Below are 8989 nucleotides of genomic sequence, written 5' to 3' on the forward strand. Positions count from 1 at the left end.
CTGGTCACTGCACCTTAATATGCCATGGCTGGTTGATATCCACCGGAGGCCTGCCCTTTTCTGAAGAGAAATGGAAGACTGGATGGGGATCATGGGGATGGGGAGAAGAGGAGGGAGAGGAAATACTGATCGGGATGTCAATAAAATAAAATATAAAACCTTAGAAAACACCCCTGAACAAAGGAAACAAGAAAACTACAGAGACCTGGAAATGAACAGAAATGTGAGCAGGGATTGGTCCCTGTAAGTGTGGTGCAGTGAAACCACCCAGCTAGAGCACTCTGTGGGTAGAAAAGCACTTCATTTGGAAAATCAAGCTGCCGGCTGTCTTGGGGCTTGGAGTGGGTGTGGGTGTGGGTACAGGAAATGTCTTGTCGGGTTTAGGGGGACAGAGCAGTGGGAGGAGAGGCATAGGTGGAAAAGCCTGGGACTTAGCTGGGGGCTTTGATCTACTGCAGGCTTTGTGTTAATCAGGGCTAGTTGTCCTTTGCCAGAGGTAGCTGGCCATTGAAGGCAGAAAAGGAACGTAACGGCTTTTCCTGACAAACAGAAACCCTTTGCAGGGTCTCTGAGAAATCCTGAGTTTAGGTTTTTGTTTACACAATAGCAATCCTGTGTGCCAGGTCATAGTCCAGCCTGAGCTGAGCCCCGCTGGTACCTGGGACATTGTCAGGGACACCACCATTTTTGGGAGCCCACTTGGACCTAACAGTTATTTGATAACATTAAGGGGTTTATACTAATTTTTTTTAAGAAAGACAATGGCATTTATAATATATATATATATATCAAATGATATGCTGATGAGTGAATAAAAAAAGAAATAAAAAGGAAAGGAAGGGACATGACTACTTCTAGTTATGGCAGAATGTGGTTCTGCATTTTGCTTTGCCACTGGGGAGATGCCACTTGGGGAGGCAAAATGGCAGGGGTGCTAGGCTACATACCTTTCTCCCCATCGGGGTGCGAGCTCATGGGACACCGACGTGCCACTCAGGGGAGACAAAACACAGCCCGAGATAGGCGCCCCAGCCCATGTTTCTCCACATGAGAAATGGCACAGGCTGGGGTGGAGGCTGCTGGGAACCTCGAATGGTTGAGAATGGACGCCATGAGACGAGCCGAGAACCATGGGGAGAGAGGAAAACCAAGCACAGCGGCCAGGAGGCCAGAGTACCGAGGGGGCCAAAGAGCAGAAGAGAGCAGGTGACCAAAGTGTCTGCGTTATCTCGGTAAGAGCCTCTGCGGGGAGAGTAGCTGACTAGAGAGTTCAAGGAAGGGGGCCAGATATGCCAGCTGTACCCCGTAACGGGCAGGACAGAGGGATGCTGGGAGAACCTAGAGTCCAGGTCCGCTTTGAAATGTTAAATAGACACCTCGGTGACTTGTCCAGGTTTGAAACTTGACATTGATTATTTGCCGTGAAATAATCCAAGGAGAGCTGATAAACTATGTAAGTGAGAAGCGTGGGAAGTGTCTGCTTGCACTACTCAACTCTGCCATTGTATTGTGAAGTACTCGTAGTCCAAAGACAAATAACTGTGTTTTCCAATAAAACTTTATCAACAAAACAATGAGGTTGGGACTCAGACTTTGGACTCTGTGGTGGTTTGAATGAAAATGGCCCCTATATGCTCATAGAGCATGGCAATGTTTGAAAAGATTAGGATGTGTGGTTTTATTGGAGTAGGAGTGGTCTTGTTGGAGGAAGTGTCATTGGGGTGGGACTTCAGGTTTCAAATGCCCAAGCCAGTCCTGTAGATTTGGACGTAGAAATCTTGGCTCCTTCTCCAGCACCATGCCTGTGTTCACCATGCTTCCCGCTATGCTGAGTACAGACCACACTCCTGAGCCTGTAAGCAAGCCCCAGTAAATGGTTTGAGCTGCCATAGTTGTGTTGTCTCTTCACAGCAATAGAACACTGGCTAAGACAAAAGTTTTAAGGCATAATGTTATTGTGCATTGTGTAAAGATTATCCTTGTATAATAAAATGAAAGAATAAATACATCTTTTGGGGAGTTCTAATAATTTATTTATTTTTATTCACTTTATATCATGATCACAGCCCCCTCCCTTTTCTCCTCCAGGTCTCTAACAAATCCTTCCTCCTGCACTGCCCCTCCCCTCTCCTCAGAGAAGGCAAAGTCCCCACCTTGGATACCACCCTGCTCTGGGACATCTAGTCACAGCAGGATTAAGTGCATCCTTTCCCACTGAGGCCCCCCAGGCAGGCCAGCTAGTGGAAGGGGATCCAATGGCAGGCAATGAAGTCAAAGACAACCCCAACTCCAATTATTAGGAGACCCACACGAATACCAAGCTGCACGTTGTTATATTTAGGTCCAGCCCCTGCATGCTCCCTGGTTGATGGCCCAGTCTCTGTGAGTCCCTGAGGGCCCAGGTGAGTTGACTCTGTAGGTCTTCTTGTGGTGTCCTTGACCCCTTTGGCTTGCTCAATTCTGTCACTCACTCTTCCACAAGATCCCCCAAGTTCCACCTGATGTTTGACTGTAGATCTATGCATGTGTCTCCATCCTATGCTGGATGAAGCCTCTCTGGAGACAGTTATGCTAGGCTCCTATCTGCAAGCATAGCAGAGCATCATTAATAGTGTCAGGGGCTGTTAGCTCTCTCACATGGGATAGGTCTCAAGTTTGGGCAGTCACTGATTGGCTGTTCCCTCAGTCTCTGTTCCATCTGCACATCTCATAGGCAACGCACATTTTTGGTTGAAGGTTTTGTGGGTAGATTGATGTCCCCCTCCCTCTTACCTGGCTATCAGAGGTGGCCACTTCACTCTATATATCCCCCTCTGGTAGGACTCTCAGCTAGAGTCACCCCAATACACTCCCCATATCTTATCCCATCCCAGGCCTTCAGCTAGTCCTGGAGATGCATGGTAACTCTTCTCTCCTCCATACTCCCCTGCCATGGCGGACCTCTTTCTCCTCCTTCTCAGTCCCAGGGCTGGGAAAATCCTAATCTCACCCCTGTTTACCCTGCCCAGCCATTAACTGCTAGCATCTTTATTTGCCAATCAGAAACAGCTGGGGGCAGGGTCCCTCAGTGTCTTACAAGTGGATGTGCAGACTCTGGTACAAACAATTTTGGGGACTCAAATTAACATAAGAATACAAGCAACATCAGACCAAACTCACTACAGTTTTGATTTGCAATTCACTGATGACTAAGGACATTGACTATTTCTTTAAGTGCTTCTCAGCCATTTGAGATTTCTCTGTGAGAATTCTCTGTTAAGTCCTGTGCCCCATTTTAAAAATTGGGCCGTGTGGATCGTTGGTGTCTAACGTCTTGAGTTCTTTATAAATTTTGGATATTAGCCCTCTGTCAGATGTAGAATTGGTGAAGGTCCTTTACCAATCTGTGGGCTGTTGATTTGTCCTATTGACGGTGTCTTTTGCCTTACAAAAGCTTTTCAGTTTCATGAGGTCCCATTTACCTATTGTTAACCTTAGAGCCTGAGTCACTAGTGTTAGGTTCAGGAAGTCGTCTCCTGTACCAATGCATTCAAGGTTACTTCCCATTTTCTCTTCTATTTGATTAGGTGTATCTGGCTTTATGTTGAACTCCTTGATTCACTTGGACTTGAGTTTTTTGCATAGTGATAAGTATGGATTATTTGCATTCTTCTACATGTAGACGTCCAGTTAGACCAGCACCATTTGTGAGGATGCTTTTATTTTCCCACTGTGTGGTTTTTGGTTCTTTATCAAAAATTAAGTGTCCACAGGTGTGGGGGTTTATTTCTGGATCTTTGATTCAATTCCATTGATCAATGTGTCAGTTTCTGTACAAATAACACACAGTTTTTAAAAAATCACGATTGCTCTGTAGTACAGCTTGAAGTCAGGGATGGTGATTTCTCCTGAAGTTCTTTTATTGTTCAGGATTGTTTTTTGCTATCCTAGGCTTTTTGTTTTTCATATGAAATTAAGAATTGCTCTTTCAAGGTCTATAGAAATTGTGTTGGAATTTTGATAGGGATTGCATTGAATCTGTACATTGCTTTTGGTAAGATGGCCATTTTCACTATGTCAATCCTACCTATGCATGAGCGTGGGAGGTCTTTCCATCTTCTGAGATCTTCTTCAATTTCTTTCTTGAAGAACCTGAAATTCTTGTCATACAGCTCTTTCATTTGCTTGGTTGGAGTCACACCAAGGTATTTTATATTATTCATGGCTATGTTGTAAGGGTTGTTTCCCCAGTTTCTTTTCGACCCATTTTATCATTTGTATAGAGAAGGACTACTGATTTCTTTGAGTTAACTTTACATCCAGCCACTTTGCTGAAGGTGTTTATCAGCTGTAGAAGTTCCCAGGTAGAATTTTGGGGCTTGCTTACATATAGCATATCATCCACAAAAAGCAATATTTTGACTTCTTCCTTTCCAATTTGTATTCCCTTGATCGCCTTTTGTTGTTTAATTGCTCTGGGTAGAACTTTAAGTAGTGTATTAAATAGATAAGGAGAGAGTGCGAAGCCTTGCCTTGTCCCTAATTTTAGTGGAAATGCTTTAAGTTTCTCTCCATTTAGTTTGATGTTGGCTATTGACTTGCTGTATGTTGCTTTGGTTAAGTTTATAAATTTGCCCTGCATCCCTGATTTCTCTGTTAGTTTTATCAAAGGCTTTATCAGCATCTAATGAAATAATCATATGGTTTTTTTCTTTCAGTTTGTTTATATGGTGGTTTATGTTGATGGATTGTCATATATTGAACTACCCATGCATCCTTGGGATGATGCTTACTTGATCTTGATGGATGATGTCTTTGATGTGTTCTTGGATTCAGTTTGCAAGTATTTTATTGATTATTTTTTCATTAATGTTCATAGTTGGAATTGGTCTGAAGTTCTCTTTCCTTGTTATGTCTTTGTGTGGTGTATGTATCAGAGTGACTGTGGCTTCATAGAATGAGTTTGACATCGTTTCTTCTGTTTTTTACTTTGTGAAATAGTTTAAGGAGTATTGGAATTACCTCTTCTTTGAAAGTCTGCACTAAACCCTGGGCCTTTTTTGGTTGGGAGATTTTTAATGCTTCTATTTTTTTTTAGGGGTTGTGTGACTGGATAAATCATTTACCTGATCTTGATTTAACTTTGATAAGTGGTATCTGAAAATTGTCTATTTCATTAAAATTTTCCTTTTTTATTTTCCTATTTTTGAAGTAAGACCTAATGATTCTTTGAATTTCCTCAATGTCAGTTGTTATGTTTCCCTTTTCATTTCTGATTTTGTTTATTTGGACACTGTCTCTCTGTCTCCTGGTTAGTTTGGCTAAGGTTTATCTATCTTGTTGATTTTATCAAAGACTTTGCTCTTGGTTTTGTTGATTCTTTGTGTTGTTTTCTTTGTTTCTAACTGATTGATTTCAGCCCTGATTTTGATTATTTCCTGCCTTTTACTCCTTTCTGGTGTGCTTGATTCTTTTTTTTCTAGAGCTTTCAGGTGTATTTTTAAGTTGCTAGCGTGAGGTCTTTCTAATTTCCTTACGGAGGCACTTAGTGCTATGAACTTTCCTCTTTTCACTGTTTTCATTATGTCTCACAAGTTTGGATATGTTGTGCCTTCATATTCATTGAATTCTAGAAAGTCTTTATTTCCCTCTTTTCCTCTACAGCTCTGGCACTGTAGCCATCATAAATGACACGATAATCATCCGGACCAGGAAGTTCGTGACAAACCATCTGCTTCAGAGGAAATAGATGGTCATTGATGTCCTTCATCCTGGGAAGGCCACCGTACCAAAGACAGAAATTCTGGAAAAGTTGACCAAGATGTACAAAACCACCCCAGATGTCATCTTTGTATTTGGATTCAGAACCCACTTGGGTGGTGGCAAGACAACTGGCTTTGGCCTGATCTATGACTCTTTAGATGATGCAAAGAAGAATGAGCCTCAACACAGACTTGCAGGACACGGCCTTTATGAGAAGAAAGGGACCTCCTGCAGACAGCAAAAGGAACGCAAGAACAGAATGAAGAAGGTCAGGGGACTGCAAAGGCTAATGTTGGTGCTGGCAAAAAGCCAAAGGAGTAGCTCTTCAGTGACTCGATGTTCTGCTGTGATAGGCGAATTTCTGAGAGGATAAAATAAACTAAAAAGCTTCAAAAGAGAAAAAAGAAAGAAAAAAAAGAAAGGAAGAAAGAAAGAAAAAAGTCTCTCATGATCCAGACATCACTGAGTAGAGAGTTGTTCAATTTCCATGAGTTTATAGGCTTCCCTGTGTTTCTGTTGTTGTTGAAGTTCAGTTCTAATTCATGTGGTCTGATAAGATACAAGGCATTATTTCAATTTTTGGTATCCTTTGAGGCTTGCTTTGTGACTGACTATATGGTCAATTTTGGAGAAGGATCCTTGAGGTGCTAAGAAGAAGGTATATTCTTTGTGTGTAGGTGAAATATTCTATAGATTTCTGCTATGTCCATTTAATTCATAATCTCTATTAGTTTCACTGTTTCTCTGTTTAGTTTTTGTATGAATGCCCTGTCAATTGGTGAGAGTGGGGTGTAGAAGTCTCCAACTATTAATGTGTGGGGTTTGATGTGCAATTTAAGCTTTAGCAATGTCTCGTTCATGGATGTGTGTGCCCTTGTGTTTGGGGTGTAGATGTTCAGAATTGAGCTATCATCTTGGTAGATTTTTCCTTTGATGAATATGAAGTGTCCTTCCCTGTCTCTTTGTTTTCAGTTGAAAGTCTATTTAATTAGATATTAGAATGGCTATTTCAGTTTGCTTCCTGGGTGCACTTGCTTGGAAATCTTTTTTGCAGCCCCTTACTCTGATGTAATGTCTATCTCTATGGCTGAGGTGGGTTTCTTGTATGCAGCAGTATGATGAATCCTGTTTTCATGTCCATTCTGTTAAATATATAGTCTTTTTATTGGGGAATTGATTGAGTCCATTGATGTTGGAAGATATTAATGACCAGTGATTGTTATTTCCTCTTATTTTGATGAGTGTGTGTATGTGTGTGTGTGTGTGTGTGTGTGTGCTTCCCTTATTTTGTTACTAGTGTGAAATTATTATTCCCTGTGTTTTCTTGTGTGTAGTTAACCTTCTTGGTTTAGAGTTTTCCTTTTAGTATTTTCTGTAGGGCTGGATTTGTAGATAGATATTGTTTAAATTTGGTTTTGTCTTCAAATATCTTATTTTCTCCTTCTATGGTGATTGATAGTTTGTTATGTATAGTAGTCTAGGTAGGCATCTATGGTTTTTTAGAGGTTCCAGGATATTTATCTAGACCCTTTTAGCTTTTACAGTCTCTGTTGAGAAGTTAGGTTTGAGTCTGATAGGTCTGCCTTTGTATGTTATCTGGCTTTTTTCCCTTATCACTTTTAATATTATTTCTTTGTTCTATATATTTTATGTTTTGATTATTATGTGCCAGGGGGGTTCATTTCTGGTCAGTTCTAGTTGATGTTCTATAAAGTTCTTGTATGTTTATAGGCATCTCTTTTTAGGTTGGAGCTGGGACTCAATACCTTCTTCTGTTCTTATCATTCTTAGGTTAGGTCTTTTCCTGGATGTTTCGTTTCAGGGTTGGGAAGGAGGAAGGGTCCTAGGACTTGTATGGGACTCGAAGCATCCAGAAGCAGGTGAGGAAGGCAAAACGCTGCTCTCCTGTGTCCCTATCACTGCACTTTCTAAAACCAACTATTTATATCTATTCAGCTGACTACCTTCACAGACTTCATCATCACGCATTAGTGCAATAGCATGAAAATATGGTCTCATAAGCTCTTGACTTGTTGACATCAGACTTCCAGCTCTGGGAGATCAGCCACGTTGCTCATACCACTGGCCACACTTCCCTGTTTCTCCAAATACCACCCTGGTGGTTCCTCCGCAAGCTGTCAGTAGACGCCCAAGTCACATACCTCATTTGTGTTAAAGGCTAGTAAGTTTAAGCATCATCAGCTGACCTCTCCCCTTGGTGAAAACCACTGATACTTAAGAGCCTGTCCATGAGACCACAAGAGAAAGACAAAGGAAAAAGAAAAGAAAAGAAAAAGTTCCTATTTCCTAGAGGAGACATTAAAGATATTTAATGGGCTCAACAAGTAAAGGCACTTGCTGCCAAGGCTGGTGACCTGAGTGTGATTCCTGGATCCCACATGGTAGGACCACAAGTCGTCCTCTGACCTCTATGTATGCAATAGAAGATGTATGCATGCTTACTCAATAAACAAACACATGCAACTTCAAAATTACTCATGGAAAGATATCACATTCCTACTGGAGAGGACATAGATACGATTGTGAACAGTACTCAGTACTCTAATCAGACAGAACCAGTCTGATGACAGCCCTTGCTGGGATCAGAGGATCAATATCAGTGGTCTGACCTCTTCTTAGAGGCTGGAGAAAAGCAGAAATCTACCTCTCAAGCTAGTACCATAACTAACCCTTTCACACTCTTTCTAAAATGAATGCCATTATGTTTTGTGTGACACAATTTTTTTTAAAATAATTATTTCTTTAATATAGCTGCCTTCAGATACACCAGAAGAGGGCATCAGATCCCATTACAGATGGTTGTGAGCCACTATGTAGTTGCTGGGAATTGAACTCTGGACTTCTGGAGGAGCAGTCAGTGCTCTTAACAGCTGAGCCATCACTCCAGCCCCTTTATTATATTTTTTTAAGCGTGCATGAGTGTGTCTGTGCATATATGTGGATGTACATGAATGCAGGTGTCCACAGAAGCCTGAGGTGTTGAATTCCTCTGGAACTGAATTACAGGCAGGTTTTAGCCTGCCTGGGTCCTAAGTGCTGGGATAAATGGCAAGCACTGCCACCACCAGACTCCTATTATTTTTAAATTATTTATTTATTTTTATTTTATGTACATTGGTGTTTCGACTGCATGTATGTCTGTGTGAGGGTGTCAGATCCCCCAGAACAGGAGTTACAGACAGTTGTGAGCTACCATGTGGGTGCTGGAAATTGAATCTAGGTACTT

The 8989-nt window shown here is 41.5% G+C and overlaps 1 pseudogene; it reads left to right on the forward strand.

Annotated features, from left to right (window-relative positions):
- The first annotated feature begins 1054 nt into the window (after positions 1-1054).
- Positions 1055-6063, forward strand: LOC116884305 (annotated as a pseudogene).
- Positions 6064-8989: the final 2926 nt, after the last annotated feature.

This window comes from Rattus rattus, chromosome 1 (genome assembly GCF_011064425.1).
Source record: "Rattus rattus isolate New Zealand chromosome 1, Rrattus_CSIRO_v1, whole genome shotgun sequence".
Lineage (NCBI taxonomy): Eukaryota > Metazoa > Chordata > Mammalia > Rodentia > Muridae > Rattus > Rattus rattus.